Raw genomic sequence first — 17,672 nt, forward strand, 5'->3', positions numbered from 1 at the left:
TTGTGCCTGAAAAGTGACTTTGCACTGCCGACAGAAACCCGGATTCATGGAGCTGTGCAAAGTGTATTTTTGCAGTGCAAAGTAATTTTGTACCGCAAAAATGACTTTATACTGACTTCACACTGAATTTTCACTACAAAAATACACTTTGCACAGTTCCATGAATCAGGGTTTGCGTCAGCAGTGCAAAGTCACTTTCAGCAGTGGAACGTCACTTTGAACCGTGGAAAAATTCCATGAATGATGCCCTAAGAATGTTTCAGCGAGGCGACCTGAAATTCAAAATACTGCAGCACCGACACTGAGTGCGGCTGAAAGGACTCCACAAAGGAGAAGGTCTATTGTAGGGCAAATGCTGGAGACGCACTTTGGAAGAGGAGAGCAGTACGCTGATCGAATGGGCTTGCACAGACCCGTGTTTCTATTCCAATGAGGTCCATGCCAATTCAGGGAAGGGATTGGGAAGGTCTCTACCCAATACACCAGGATGATTTATTACTTGACCAAATGGACACAAATGAAGTAACGAAACGTTGCTATAGATGGGTGCTGACTGCCACAGCATATGTCTTTAGACAGTGGGTTGAGCCCCCTTTTCCAATAATAAAGAGAGATGCTAAAACTATCTCAGAGCCTGTGCGCCTGGAGATCTGGGGTGACTTTGTTGATCTCATTATGAGTCATTTTGAAACGCCTGTGCTGGGTAATTACTTCCCAGTGTGCGTGTGACGTGGGTGAACTGCCTGCCTCGAGACACTCATATATCGAACTTATGCACATGCTGCGTCTTACTTCACAGCGCTTTCTGCCCCAACTGCCTTCTTCTCATTGATTCAATTCATTCCTGTTCGTTCATGAAGTTTTTTTGGCGCTGGCCGTGCACCTGTTGTTACCTCTTTTCTCCTATAGCATTGGAAGGTAACCGCCTTTCTCTGTATCCACAACCGCCATGTAAGGATGATGGACTCACATCTATACAGCAGGCATGTGCTTTCAGTCCTGGGCTGGCCTATAGTGAACTCTTATTTTCAGGGCCTCTTTTGGTTCCCAGTCCACCCCTGTGTGCTTCACTCTTTACATTCCACCAATGGTGTTACAGCATGTGCTGTTTTACTCACAAAGAATTGCCCAATACATCTGACTTTCTTTCTATTCCCTTCTTTCTGTTCTTTCTTTACCTGCTGGGCATTAGATGTAATGAAGTTCCATTCAACAGTCACTGCATGCGTAGTATTATTTATTCATTCAAACCACTGATGTATGCACCGGTTTGAAAAATGAGCCACTGCTCACTTATTAACAGAGTCCTATCTGTATTTCTGAGATTGAGGCAAGTGGCTTTCCTCAGCACGGCCCACTTGATATCTGTCTTTATGTTATATACACTGTTGCACTAACCATGCTGTAGCATCCGTTTTTCAAATCAGTCTCAATTTTCTAATATTCGAATCCCTGATACATGGATTAGTATGTCCTATTCATATTTTTTACATGGAAAATATGTGCCGCAAATTACATGTGTGGTAGTACACAATTAACCTGGCACCAGTGAGTGTTTCCACCTATATCCATATTGCTAGATCTTCTGGTATCGGGACATGGTGTACATGATCCACATGCAAAGAGGCCTGTGATCTCATAATCATATTCTTGAGGCCTGTGATCTCATGATCATATTCTTGAGGCCTGTGATCTCATAATCATATTCTTGAGGCCCGTGATCTCATGATCATATTCTTGAGGCCCGTGATCTCAAAATCATATTCTTGAGACCTGTGATCTCATGATCATATTCTTGAGGCCTGTGATCTCATAATCATATTCTTGAGGCCTGTGATCTCAAAATCATATTCTTGAGGACTGTGATCACATGATCATATTCTTGGATCGCTGAACAGACTGATTTCTATTCACTTTCTACAAGTTTGCTTTTGAAATGTGCACTATGCTTATAATATAAATATTGGTCTTGACATTGGTCAATAACCACTTTCTACATGCCACTGTTGATTAAGAATCCTTTTAATTCTGTTAGATAAACCAGCAAATGTGATAACAAAGAGCAGCCTATTGTCACTCGGTGCTTGGCTTTTCTTCTCTAAAATAGCCTTCCTCTTGTTTTTGCACCATCTTTTTTAACACAGTTTATAGTTGTTTTGGAATATCTTGTAGCATTCAGGCTCTTATTTAAAACCTGTGCTACCATGTATTTAGCCCCTTTGGCGTGTACTATTTTTGTGGAGTCTGAGATATTCTCCATAGAGCAAATTGTTTCTCAGGGCCTTGGGATGGAATGCTTGGGGATCTAATAATGAGTCTTTGTCTGTGAGTTTTCTACAGGGTTTTATTGTCAGATACCCTCTAACATGAAAAATCATCAGGTCTTGAGCATTGAGGGTTCCTATATTTTCCAAATGTGGAACTTGCTTACTGATCCAATCCCTAAACCTCTCAGTCATACAATCAGAGTCCTGCCAAATTACGAAAAATATTATAAATACATGTCCTCTGTGTTACAACATGTGCTTAGAAGATGTTTGTTTCTAAATCTACTACCTTCTTTTTACGTACTCCCGGTATAGGGTAGCCATGGTGATATATTGGCTCCCACGGCCATGGCACTAATCAGTTTGTATAATCTGTTATCGAGTTGAAAGTAATTTTCTGTATTGTTATTGTATTGTATTGTATGCCTATTGATTTTATATCGAATAAAGTCAAATTAACGAAATAAAGGGTTATTTCAGCATGAACCTTGAATAAAATGATTAGTGGTATGATGCTAGAGGTAAACCCGCCACTTCAAAGCCAAACTCAGGATCTGATAGAGTGGTAGAAACAGCAGTAATTCCGTTACTCACAATGAAACGGCGGTAACGGAATTACCACCACGTTTACTGCTCCACCAAACTTGGAATGAGGCCCATTGTCTACTATCTAAAAGAACTATGCTATTTACATTTGTTTTATTCTTAAAAATCTTCAATCAATAGGCTGTTCAATTCAGAAATGTGGTGATCCACCAAGTGATTTATAATAATGCTATATGTATCAATTCCTTATAGAATACTGAAATTCTACTTGTATAATTCTGCAGTTTCCCTTTTACATGACAGCATAAATACAGAAGCTACTTTTTGTTTTTGTAATGTTCAAAATTAATTACATGCTATTTCAATGTAAAGTCATTCAGGCTTTGAATTGTTTGATAGAGAGTATTACATTTAATCAAATAAAGCATAACAATACATGTGAAGAATATGGACATCAATAAGTCCATTAGCCTCCCTCTGTCGCTTATGTTGGGGCACCGGCAAGGCCCTCACCTAATGACAAATGACACCCACAAAAAAGAACGTTGTGATGGGTCAGGTAACATTTGCCTAATACCTGACAAATAGTGCCCATGTCTCTTTCCAAAAGACCAAGTACTATCTACAGTGAAAACCTCCATAGACAAGGGAGCCGGGACAGTCATCACACAACCAGCTAAGCTCACCCACCCTGAATTTTCAGTTGCATAATAATGTATGGGTAATGTGAATTTTCAGAAGAGCGTGATATATGGATGAAGTATTGCTGATATTGAGTTCCTTTATGCCTTGGCCCGATTCTCCTAACGGGCGAGAAATGTTATGGCTAGCATCATTATTGCATTGAACTTGGAGCGTGATTGTGAAGTCATGTGCATGGGACCCTCCTACTCAGCAACTAAGCCACCCTAACTATAAGTACCAACTGCATCCCATTCAGTTATCATCTTTTACAATTTCTTATAATGTGGATGTTGACCTATGTCTTAAATTATATAGGATCTTAGCTGCGGAAACATGAGTAACAACACCTTTGAAATTGATCTGATGGGAACAACAGTGGGATGCGTTATCGCAATCCCTACTAAAATATAACATGCTCAGGAATTCACACTTAATTATTATAGCAGCTTCATTCCCACTAATTCTGTGCTTCAAGCTGAGCTATCGGGAACTTTTTTCATGTTAATGGATAATAACTTAAAAAATCCCAATCACAAATAGAGTTGAGGTCATTACGAGTTAATGTTGGAACTAGTCGTCCTAAAGCAGTGAAGCCAAGAAGCAACGTAGCAAAGAAGTGTGCAACCAATCTTGGTTCATACTCATAATATTCTTACTCTATCTTGGACGATATTCTACTTCTTCTCATAGCAGTGATATCGGTGCTCTGTAATATGCAGCCTTACACAGTACTCTACAAATCAATGAGTTCCTGAAATCATGTCTGTTCATCACAGGCAACTAACATAAGAGGTTCTCATCCCATTATGCTCAAACCCTTTTTTTGTTATGGAATTTCTTGATCAGTGTTATTGATCCTTTTTTGGACAATACAATCCATTGCATTGCATTCTTGGCACTGACATTCTTGAGGATCACTACTATGAATAACTAAATGACACTGAAGAAGGCTGTGCCACAATAACTCTTAGTCGATACATGGCAGTCATGCAAATGCTCTCTTTTTGCAAACTAATAAATCATAATCATAGGTAGATTTCGTATCAGAGACCACCCCAGTTTAAAGTCAATTGATCTTATTTCATAGATTCATTGATTGTACATAATAGGCACCTTGTTGTGTATGAATGAATATTTGAATTGATATGATATGAATGATCCAAATACATTTTGCCTACTGTGTTCACCCAATGACAGCTCTATTCTCCCTACACCCATGAAGCTATTTGAAGTTTTCTGAATGTCTTTCCTTTCCATGGAACTCACTGCATTGTAGCATTTAAATGTTCAAATATTCTGTCTTGCCAATCCACAGCTTCTATACTAAGTGGCTACTTGATAACAGGCATAAGTATCATGTTGATGATAATTGTTCTAAACAACCAAGTGAGGTACAAATGTGGACCAAGAACAAGCCAAACCTTCTTTAATTTACATCTGCAGGGATAGTTGAGAAGGTATGCATAATAGTGTTCACATAATTCCTATGTAATTTAGCTTCCATGAGTGCCAGGCTGCACCAGTACCACACATTCCTCAAAATGAGCACTTCTTGGTTAGAGGCATGACAGGTGTTATCAGTCGTGCATATACATTCTGAACCTGCAGATTATTCCTTCATAAACTCTATAACAATTGCCATCGAAATCGCAGGATCTGACAAATAATGTAATATATCATTCACACTAGTAGATACCTTGAAGGCTGGGATTCCACTATGGTATCCTTAACCCATTAATTGTTTCTGACATATTCAATGAGAGGCTCTACTATTAATATGTATGACAGGAGTGATGCCTGACACCCCTATGAGGTTTGACGTACCGCGGCACTATAAAGTAACATTACCAAAGAAATAAAAATCTCAGAAATATCTTGAATATCCAATTCACTTGTAACCTTTTTGCTAGAGAGATGCTACAAGTGGATTTGAAAGATGAGAACCAGTCTTTAAAACACATGTTTGATCATGGGTGCTAATCTAAACCAGCATTAGCTCCATCCCATTTGCCAGGATATGAATACAATAAAGTTGTATGCCCTATTAGTTAGCGAGATAGTTTTGTAGCTCTTTGTCCATTTTATTGTTATGGTTGTGACCTAAATGGTTAAGGGCTAACACTGCAAATGCATTCAATATAATCCCATCCGGTGCCAAAGCCTTCTTTCCAGTTCTTTACTATTGAGATGGCCTGGATGAGTTATTCTAATCTAATTTGATCCTCTAAAGTAATATTCCTAATCTAGATGTCACAGAGGGAGCCTATTAAACAATGAGCAAATCTGGCCTAGGAATACTGGGATTTCTACCATACAGTGTCTGTCTGTTATAAAAAAGCCTCTACCTTGTCAGGGCTCAATATTAACAATCACCATGGATCACTTGTGTATGCTTGAAGTGAGATTCCTTGCAGTGTTTTTGTAAGAAATGATGCTTTACATTTGCTCAATTTACATCCCCCATTATATTAAAAGTGAATAGACAGTATATTGTTTTCTGTAGTTTTTTTGACTATCTATTAAATTATAAGATCACTGCATAGAGTGCTTGATATCTTCACACATTTAGATACCATAAAAAAAGGTTTTGTTTGTGACAGTGGTATTCAAAATGGATGGCATGGTCCATCTACGTCATCGGATTACCATCACAATTATCACAAACTAAAAGGTACTTTGGTTTATTCAGATTAAAGTCGTAAGAGGGTAATGCAGAAACAGATGTGCAAAACTGATCATTCTTGAGTAAATCATGGTTTAATCACCATCAATTGGAGAATTTATGCTCATCCATTTATTCATATGAAACAATGACAGCAGTATAAGCAGAGAACAAAATAGGACAACTCATCATGCTAATAACTAGAGGAATAAAAGGATTTATGGGAAACATATAATGAATTCTCTATAGCGAGCAGGGGATCAGAGATACATTTGTGAACTCAGAGTTATTGGGATGCTGCAGCGTTCTTACATCTTGTTGCAGTGCCTCTTCTAGAAATCCTGTGAGGCTTAATCCAGTAAGGGGGAGCTATGGATTTCCTGTCTAGGGTTATTTAAATGGTGCCATTAAACCCCCCATCAATTAAAATGTGTGACATTGCAAGTGAAATAATGGCCCATTTGATTGGGCATTAGAGCTGTCTATTTTCACAATTTGGACCACAATTGTTTACCAGCAACACCAAAGGCTTGTTGCTGGAGGTAAATCCTCCACTTTACATCCAAAAATCAGAGGATCATCTAAACCGTAAATCCGCTGACAGCAAATCTTCCAAAAATCCCCAAGAGTCCTATGGACTCCAAAAATGGGAAATTAAACAGCTCTACCCCACTGGGAATCCTGTGGTAAACACAGGGGACCAAGCAGCAGTAACGATAACCAATTTTGGTTGTAATTCAGCAGATTTACGTTTACTATTCTACACATACAGGTCCAGTCTGCAGACAAAGATGGTGGTGGGCCTTAATGTAACCTTGGACCCCAACCCTCTAAGCCCACATGACCTTGAGCACATGACCCAATCCCATAGCAGCCCAGACTCAGCAGCACAAGTACAGCAAATGTACCCAAGCACCACCTTATGGGAAGAGAGACATGGTTTTAAAAGGCACCCAGTCCAGCCAGAGAACGACAATTCTTGGGATAGCTGAAAGGAGGATGACAGCAGGACTCATAAAAGAGCTTGATTGTGTAGAGTCTAAAGGTGTAGACTTTAAAAGAGATACTGGTGTGTGGTGAGTTACGAGAAGAAAGAGGAGAGTTTTGTGAGGAGAAGGGAGGTTTGTTCAAGTTGGGGCAAGGCAAGACATTTGAGGAGGAATATTTAATTCTTGTTGTTTGAAGTCACAAGAGAAATATTGACATTGAAATGGTGGGGGACTTTGAGGGGGAGTTTGAGTTGGAGACAGAGTGGATGGGAGCAGTGACAGAGGGGTTCCACTTTGGAGAGTAAGATCGGGGTATTATCTGGAGAGAAAAGGAGAGGACAGGTTTGAAGGTGGCAGAGAATATCAGGAGGAAGGCTGCGGTGGATACTGTTGTGAGGAAGTAGACAGGACATATTACTGCCAAGAGGAAAGAATGAAGGGGATTTATTGGAGCAGAAGGAGGTAACAATTGTTGAGGAGAAGGAGAAGAATGTTTGTTGGAGGGAGAACTAGTTGGCTGAGAGGATATTGAGTGATACAATCTGGAAGAGGAAAGATGAACATGTCTTTTTGAAGAGGGAGGAGGAGGGAAAGATTGGTCTGGGGTAAGAAGGAGAAGCAGAGTAAAACAATAGAGGATTCCGCTTGTGAGGCTGTGATAGAAAATCTGATAGATGGGAAAATAAGGTGAAATATCATTGGGAGAAAGATGAAAGGACTAGGTAGCTAGTGAGGGGGCCAGACAGAGGCTTTCAGAGAAAGGACTAAGAAAGGTAGATGATCCATTTAGATTGAATGTATAGGGATATTTTGAAAAGCTAGGACAGTCTGGGGGGGAAGGGGTGAAGGTATGGGACAGTATCACTATGCCGGGGTGCAAGGTGAACAGTCCAGGAGTAATTAGGGCAGTGATGGCACTGACTACTCCTTGATCATTGTGAGGGTGGGTGACAGCAGGTCCATGCTTCTCTATCATACCACACATGGGCATGCCATGCCAACAAGAAAACATCAACCTTGGGTCCAATCTTGCATGCCAAGTACCTGCCAACCTGTACGTAAAGAGACCCACAGACTGCCCCTAAAAGGCTACAAATTGGCAGATCACATGATGATGTGTCTGTACAGTAGCTTTGGGTAGACATCTATGGGAAACACATAACACATACTGATGTGGAAAGCACAGGATATACTGTCTCTCGAGGATCCCAGGAAGGGCAGAGATGTCCTCCTTTAGGAGGGAAAACATTGTGAAAGCCTGGCTTTTGAAGTTTTGGAACATTGAGCACCTATAAAGACCCTTTTGGATCAAGATGGGGAACCCTTTTTGTGGACCCTTTTAGTTGAGACTCACCTGCTTGTTCCTACATTATAACTTGGCATTTGAAGTCCTCACAATGACACCATGCAATTATACTTTGAACACTGGTGTAATAAAGCTGTGTAAACCATATTACTTTGTGTCTCAGTCCTGAAAAAACAGTGACAGGAAGTTATTCAAGTGACTTGTCACAGATGTTATGTAGAGTTTGAAGGTCTGAAAATGTAAGGGTGATGTAGGCTATCAACATGAAACATTGTATAATAATCAGGTACAGGAGAATCACAAATTGTGGAGAAGATTGGTTGCTCTCTAATAACAAGGATGTCAGAGTCACGACAAGAAAAGAGGTTATCAATGAAGACATTTCTATATTTATCTAACCTATATCTGTACTTAAAATGATTCAGTCAATCAAAGCTACAACAGCTTGTCAAAGGCAATCTTATGCTCATCAATTCTCACCAAAAAGCCTTGTAAATTGAACTGCCTTTTCAATACCTCTTTCTCAATGTGATATTAAAAAAGGGTAATACAATCTCTCATACTCACAACAGTCTTCTGTGATAGTAGATAGCTGAAAGCTGACGATCTGAAGCTGGAGGAAGGCTTTGAGAGTTGTACAATCCACAAATCCACAAAAGCAATGTACATAATCCATAAAATGTCAAATCCAATGCAAGAAACCACCAACAAATTCCATGATGGTATTTAAGGGCACTAAAATCAATCTAGTGTCAATTAGAATTGAACATGATGTAAACATAAGCCAAATCTAAAAACAATAGTTCAATGGGTTTTCAGCTGCTGTAGTTAAGGCTTTGCTGCTTCCTTGTACAGCTCAATTAAAAAGTAATACACATTGTTTATGCATATCAGCATTCCCTGAGAGTAGCAAAACATATTTTTCTGGATTATTTATTTATTTATTTATTTATTTGGATTTGTTTAGCGCACACCTGCCCAGGGGCATCGTGGCGCTGAAAGCAATCTTACTTGTTACAGGCATACATGGTGTGTACATAGATACAGTGCAGAGCATATTTGCATATTTATATACAGTTGTGCTTCTTTACATACAGTTGTGAAAATACAGTCGGATAGGTAAGGTGGAGCTAGTTAAACAACGCGGTTTTGAGTACTCTGCGGAAGGTATGGTATGAGTTTTCGTTCCTTAGCACGGTGGGGAGTGCGTTCCAGTTTTTAGGTGCTAGGTGTTGAAAGCTAGACCCTCCGGCTTTGCTTCTTTCGAATGTGGTACATAGGTCTGGTTCGTCATGTGTGACCTAGTGGGTCTAGTTGAGGTGTTAAGGGTGATTCTTTCAGAAAGATAGGGCGGAGCCTTTGCGTAGAGGCATCTGTGGGTGATGGCCATGTATTTGAATAGTATCCGTTCTTTTATTGGTAACCAGTGGGCTTCTTTTCTGGCTTGGGAGATATGCTCCCTTTTAGGGATGCGTAGGGATGCTCTTAGATCATTGTTTTGTGTGACTTGCATTTTTCTTAGGTTTTGTGCAGACGTGCCCAAGAAGAGAGCATTGCAATAGTCTAATTTGGTACCTACTGTGGCTCTGGCTACGGCCAGGCAGTTTTTAGTGGATAGGAAGGGTTAAACGGCGTTGATTACCTTAGTGGTAAGTGCCGCAGAGGAGGCTATGGCATTGACTTGCCGTGTCATAGAGAGAGTGGAGTCAAGGTATACTCCTAGCGTTTTTACTGCAGTGGAGACTGTGATGGTGGAGTTGTCTATGTTAAAGGATTTGTACCGCAGAGGGAGTTTGTTTAGCGTTTCTTTGGTGCCAACTAGTAGGATCTCTGTTTTGTCCCCGTTTAAGCAGAGGCCGTGGGCTGCCATCCAGGTTTGGATGGCTGTATAGATCTTGGTTAATGCCGCTGCGTCTTGTTCATAGACACCTGTGAGAGGGAGCAGGACTTGCGTGTCGTCAGCATAGTTGGTGTATGCTATGTGACGATGGTCCAAATCATTGAACAGTGGGAGGGTGAAGATGTTGTATAATGTGGGGGCAGTACAGGATCCTTGTGGGATGCTGCAGTGGATAGTGGTGGGGGTAGCGCTCGCAGAGTCAGAAAAGACTTTCATAAGATGACCCTCGAGGAATGATTTGACCCAGGAGATGGCTTCTGGCGAGAAGTGGGCTTCATTTTTGAGTTGCGTGCCTAGCATATTGTGATTGACCAGGTCAAAGGCGGCAGATAGGTCTAGCAGGAGCAGGAGTGCAGGTTTGCCTTTGTCCATGATGTCATTTAGTTGGATTTTGAGATCTAGTAGGGCCGATTCGGTCCCATGTCCCGGGTGGAAACCCGGTTGCCTTTTTTCTAAAATGCGATTTTCTTACAGGTATTGCTGTATTTGTGTGTAGGCAACTTTGTCAAGGATCTTAGCAGGAAGGGAACGGTTGTGTTGGGTCTATAGCCGTTAGCGCTTTCGGGATCTAGAGTGGGTTTTTTGAGAAGAGGGCGCACCCAGGCTTCTTTTAAACTGGTTGGGACTGAGTTGGTGTTGAAGGATGCATTGATGAAGGTTTTAAGAAATGGTGCTAGTGTTTCTACGCAGTCTTTAACTGGTTTAGCGGGGCAGGCGTCGCCTTTACAATTAGAGGGTTTGATTCTGTTAACGATATCGACTACCTCTTTTTCTGAGACTTCTCTAAATTTAAATGGAGTAATGAGATTTGTCTTTTTTTTCTCAGTCACTGTTTCCATATAGGATGCTGATAGGATTTGCTGAGTGAGATTTTTGTGATGGTTTAGGATTTTCGCTTGGAGGAGTTCAATTTTGTTTATGAGGGCGGACTGTTTGGTGTTACACCAGGCTTGGTCCTAGACAATCTCTTGAGACTTAGTGGCCGATGTGGATAGTTCCTTGAAGATGGCGAAAAGCTCTTTGGATTCTGAGGTGGCGTTGGCGATTCTTTCATTGTAGGACGTGGATTTAGCTGCTATGATACTTTTTTTGTATTGGGTGGCCAGCGATTTGTAGGAGGATAGTGAGGATGCGTTGGGCGCACTTTGCCATAAGTTTAGGGCTTTGCGTTTTTTGGTTCGTAATTCTTTTAGTTCTGCTGAGAACCAAGTATTTGAGTGTTTGGTATTTTTTGATTTTTTCTTTTGTAGAGGGGCGATGATATCGATGGCAGTGCTAATGGTGGATTTGTAGATATCCACCAGTGCGGCTGGGTCTGGTGTGACCAGGAGGTTGGTAGTGAGGGTCTCTAGGTAGGGGCAAATATTTTCTTTGGTGAGGTTCTTGGCGCTTCTGGCTAAGGCTGGCGGTGCTGGCTTGAGTTTTTTTACCAAGTTGTTAGGTGTAGGGATGAGGAAATGAATGAGAAAGTGGTCGGACCAGGGGGTAGGTGTGATGGAGCTGACGTCAATGCCACAGTTGTGGTCAGCTATCCAATCAAGAGTACGTCCTTTGTTGTGGGTAGGATGGAGTCCTTTTTGTTCAAAGCCCATTTCTTGGAGAGCTTGTGCTAGTGTAGTGGAGGGTCTATCTTTGTGGTTGTGAGTCCCAGGTTAAGGTCTCCAAGAAGAATAGTTTTGGTGGTTGTTTTAAGGTTTTAACCTAGTAGATGTGAGAGCTTGTCCTGAAAGTCCAGTATTGGGCCTAGCGGGCGATATACTAGATTAAAGGTGGTGGTGGTACTGGGAGAAAGTGCGATCTTGGCCAATAGAGAGTCTACGTTCTCCCCTAGTTTGGAGGAGAGTTGTCTTATTTCTAGGTGATCTTTGACTATGAGGGCTACCCCCCACCTGTGGACAGTGTTCTGTCCTGTCTAAGGATGGAGTATCCTGATGGGATAGCTAGGGAGATGGCAGGGCCGGCGGCATTGTGTAGCCAGGTTTCGGTGATGGCGAGGATGTCAAGGTCAAGGTTGGTTAGAAGGTCATGAATTTCTGTAGCGTGAGCAGGGAGGGATCTGGCGTTGATTAGTATACATTGTAAGTCTGGGCATGACAGTGGGGGTGGGGTGGTGTTCTGCCCTTTGGCTGCCTTCTTGTTAGTGGTCAGTTTGTGGTGTTTTGAGGTAGGTTTGTTTTCAATGTTGGCTAGAGGGGTTTGTGGAGCGGATCTGGAGCGGAGGCCTAATATTTGATTTCTAGAGTTAGTAGCTCTAGGGCACGTCGTGGGTGTGCTGGGTTTGTGATCTCTGGGTTTGGTGAAGAAGGATGGAAGGAAGGGTGTAGGGGGGATGAGTGCGAAGGGTGGGGGTATGATGTTGGCCATGATGGGTGGGCACACAGCAACAATCAGCTATCAGTTTTGGGCAGAGCACCAATCAATTGGCTAGGAATAGGCAACAGTGGCTCGGTAGAGATAACACAATGGCTAGGCATAGGCAACAGTGACTCGGTAGAGGCACCAGTGGCTAGGTAGAGGCAACACAATGGCTGGGCATAGGCAACAGTGGCTAGGTAGAGGCAACACAATGGCTAGGCATAGGCAACAGTGGCTAGGTAGAGGCAACACAATGGATGGGCATAGGCAACAGTGGCTAGGTAGAGTCAACACAATGGCTAGGCATAGGCAACAGTGGCTAGGTAGAGGCAACAGTACAGTGGCTAGGCATAGGCAACAGTGGCTAGATAGAGGCAACACAATGGCTGGGCATAGGCAACAGTGGCTAGGTAGAGGCAACAGTACAGTGGCTAGGCATAGGCAACAGTGGCTAGGTAGAGGAAACACAATGGCTGGGCATAGGCAACAGTGGCTAGATAGAGGCAACACAATGGCTGGGCATAGGCAACAGTGGCTAGGTAGAGGCAACACAATGGCTAGGCATGGGCAACAGTGGCTAGATAGAGGCAACACAATGGCTGGGCATAGGCAACAGTGGCTAGGTAGAGGCAACACAATGGCTAGGCATGGGCAACAGTGGCTAGGTAGAGGTAACACAATGGCTGGGCATAGGCAACAGTGGCTAGGTAGAGGCAACACAATGGCTAGGCATAGGCAACAGTGGCTAGGTAGAGGCAACACAATGGCTAGGCATAGGCAACAGTGGCTAGGTAGAGGCAACACAATGGCTAGGCATAGGCAACAGTGGCTAGGTAGAGGCAACAGTACAGTGGCTAGGCATAGGCAACAGTGGCTAGGTAGAGGAAACACAATGGCTGGGCATAGGCAACAGTGGCTAGGTAGAGGCAACACAATGGCTAGGCCTAGGCACCAGTGGCTAGGTAAAGGCAACACAATGGCTGGGCATAGGCAACAGTGGCTAGGTACAGGCAACAGGGCTACCCATGTGGTTATCAGACATGCTCACTGTGAGAGTGATCAGCGTGTGTTTATGAGACATGTCACTTTCTGGAAGGCATACCTTATATCTCCCAGGGAACTTGTAACCTGCTGCTGTATAATGTCACAGATCTTCACTTTGTAGCCAGCACTGGCAAACGCCATGGCCCAGCTGCGACCAATCAGGCCACAGAATAGCGCCAAAGAGGAGGGCTTCACGGGGGGTGGTGCCGAGATAGGCGAGGCAGTTGTGGAGCAGAGTCCAGCGCCGTAGCACAGGTGTGGACAGGGGCAGACAGGAAGGGGCATTTGGCTCACGGGCCTTAGGCGTCGGCTTTCGCCTCTGATTTTGCGAACGCCGGAATATATGGGCGTCGAGGAGGTTGCTAGGCAACCAATGTAAACAATGCAGCCACGATGATGAGGGCGGCCATCTTAGGGCTGAGACTTTCGTGCTTGGGGCTCGTGGGCAGAAGACTGGTCAAAAAGGCCTGGGTGCCCTGGATGGAGGCCTGGATGCCCCTCTTAGCAGGCAGAGGCGGCAAGCGCACAGTGAAGAGGCCTGATTAGAGGTGTACGCATTGGATTCGGCACCCGACGTGGAGGGATTGGGTGTTGCAGGGTTCCTACCCTGATAGTAGTTTATGCATATGCCACAAGAATGTTTATCACTAGTGTAATCTGCAAACACATCCGGTCTTGCCCGGAAGCCACATCAAACTACGTCTCATAGTCCACCACAACATTTTTTACATAAACAAACAGCAACTGGATCACAGCCCACAACCTAGGTTTGCAGTATTGTCCCTTTGCAACAAAACAACTGTTAATATGGCTCAATGCCCAGACTTGCACAGAAGATGGTAAAGTAATCATTTGTAAGTGTTTGGTTGTGAATACAATTCAAATGCAACTTTTTACTGGCATGCTCACTGTGCGTCTACATTTCTACACTTGCATTAACAAGTCTAGACAGATTGCAATAATGCTTATATCTCCAGAATTCATCTCGCCCTGTTCAATAAAATTGCATGGCACCCCCTATGAGTAGTAGAACAACCCGTGGAGGATGTTTAAGAATCATGGAAATAAGAATGTAGAGACAAAAGAAGGACATTATTTAACTTTGGACCAGTCAACAATGTTCTCTCAGAATCTGCACTGGTCATAAAATAAAACATAAACTAAACATAAACTAAAAACACATGTACTGATGAGAAGAGCTGGCTCTGGAAGATGTAAGGACTGCTTCCAGTTGATGTTGCAAGTCTGTTTAGCATTACAGTCACTGCAAAACTAATGAAGAAGACGAAAAGTCATAAATGTTGATTGAGATTGGTAGATTTATTCACCACAATTGTTCCAAACTGTGCTCCAAACAGTTTTCTTTTTTTAGTCAGGTTCAGAGCACTTGTGGAGATATCTTATAATCTTTTGTTATTCGTGGCAAAACAAGAAAATGGCCAGGATGAACCCAGCTGTAAAGATATAGAAGATAGGAGAAATTCCTTTGTCTATATTTCCAATTCATTCAATTATGCTTGTCAATAAATTGAAGAAAGGGACTGAATGCACCAGCCAGTTTATAATGCTTCCTAGGAGATGCTCAGATATGGTGGGGTGGAAGTTTCCAGTAGTGTTTGTACTACTTTTGGCCAATAAGGTGGTTTATCTAGCAGGCCTATGGACAAGTGCATTGCTCTGTTTGATTCATCTGCAAAGGTTTCTGTGGTTCTTGTGATATTGATCCACATGTCCAAGAGGCATGCAAGCTTCAATGTCAACTGTGGAACGTCAGAGACCTCATTTTCACTTCCGGCCAGTTCAATAGCACAGATTCAGACTGCACTGGTGGATGAAGGATGATTTCACAGCATTCTATTACCTCCAAGACAGTGATCAGGCTGGCAACTCCCACAGGCATACCACAGCATGAAGAGTTGAACTTCACACTTAGAAACTACTAGATGGTAGCAAGGCTTTTCTTCTAAAAGTTTCCCTTCGCACAGCACTTATTATAAGTGCTGTAGTGTTGGACTACTGCACACATGGATGGACCTTTTGTGATGTCTTGGTATTTCACATGTAGTGTTCCTACACATTCCTTCAAAGCATACTGATAAACAGTAGAGTCCCCATGCATTATGCAAACCTTGTTTTAGGGTACCTCCGAGACGATTTCTTACCTAGTGATCTTCCATTTGATGCAGGGTACCCCAAGACTGTAATGTTTCACAAATCTGAGTTGGTATTGACGGAATTGCAATGGTCAAAATCCCATGGGTTGTCCATGACATGAAGTCCTTTTCCTATGCTGATGATCTATAGATAATATCTTTGAAGACACTCAGCAGAGTAGAGGTTGACTCTGAGATGGCTAGAGCCTATTTGAATACGTTAATTTCCACCAGTTGAGCCAGCCATGGTATGAGAGTCCAAACTAGAGCTCCTGTAGACAGTGTGTCCGAGAAATCTGTGACTTTCAGTCAAGTTTAACAACAGCTTGTTGATCTTCTTGTAAGGTTTCCAAATCTTCTTGGGTTATATACACCATATCAACTATTATTGAAAATATAGGATTGCACAATTTCATTGCTCTGTGAGCGTATCATTTCTGCAGCCACCTCATCCTGCTTTGTCTCCTTTGCTGCACCGGATGACTTGATTTGTTTCTTGCTGACATGACTTTGGGGCCTTGAAAGATGGTCGCTTCGTTCTAGAAGCCTTATGAACTGCTGCCTGGAGAGCCTGCTCCCGCTCCCTTTGGCTAGATTGGCACCCTTTAGCCAATCCCAGCAACAGGGACGCAGGAGCCAGCCCAAGCCACCTAAGGCCTGCAACTAAGGCCATGTCTGCTCCCTGTCCAATGCCTGGTCGTCCTGGGAGGTCCTCCTACCCCCCTCACCAGATCAATGGCCTTTCACTCCTGCTCTCCCAGTTGGAGCCTGAACTACTTTACACTCACACCTCAAAACCCATGGGTAGTTGCCTCTCCCTCAATTTGCTACTCCCCAATGACTTTACCAACTTCACCTCCTCTCCCGGACTTCACACTCATTCCGCCTGTTGCTGTACTGTTTCCACCCTTTCTGCCAATTTGAATGTTACTGTGTTCCTGTTGCTGTACTGATTTCCTCCTCTGTCGCCATTTCAAATGTATCCTGCCCTTGCGGTTGTACTGTTTCCACCCTTGCTGCCAATTAGAATTTTGCTGTGCCTCTGTGGCTGTACTGTTTTCCACCTCTGCTGCCAATTCAAATTTAGCCTGCACTTGTGGCTGCACTGTTTCCACCCTTGCAGCCAATTTGGATTTTGCTGTGCCCCTGTAGCTGTACTGTTTTCCACCTCTGCTGCCAATTAAAATTTAGCTTGCCCTTGTGGCTGTGCTGTTTCCACCCTTGCTGCCAATTTGAATTTTGCTGTGCCCCTGTGGCTGTACTGTTTTCCACCTCAGCTGCCAATTTAAATGTAGCCTGCCCTTGTGGCTGTGCTGTTTCCACCATTGCTGCCAATTAGAATTTTGCTGTGCCACTGTGTCTGTACTGTTTTCCAAAGCTGCTGCCAATTAAAATCTAGCCTGCCCTTGTGGCTGCACTGTTTCCAGCCTTGCTGCCAATTTGAATTTTTCTGTGCCCCTGTGAGATACTGTTTTCCACCTCTGCTGCCAATTCAAACTTAGCCTGCCCTTGTGGCTGTACTGTTTCCACCCTTGCTGCCAATTTGAATTTTTCTTTGCCCCTGTGGCTGTACTATTTTACACCTCTGCTGCCAATTAAAATTGAGCATGCCTTTGTGGCTTTACTGTTTCCGCCCTTGCTGCCATTCTGAATATTTCCTGTACCCTTGTGGCTGCAGTGTGTGTCTGATTTTGGTGCCCAGAGACTGCATTGTGCTACTCTGTCCTGCTGTTCCTGTCTTGCTCCCCCCTCCGCTCTTCCCTCAC

This window comes from Ambystoma mexicanum, chromosome 7q (genome assembly GCF_040938575.1).
Source record: "Ambystoma mexicanum isolate Mex_15411 chromosome 7q, UKY_AmexF1_1, whole genome shotgun sequence".
In the NCBI taxonomy this organism is placed as follows: domain Eukaryota; kingdom Metazoa; phylum Chordata; class Amphibia; order Caudata; family Ambystomatidae; genus Ambystoma; species Ambystoma mexicanum.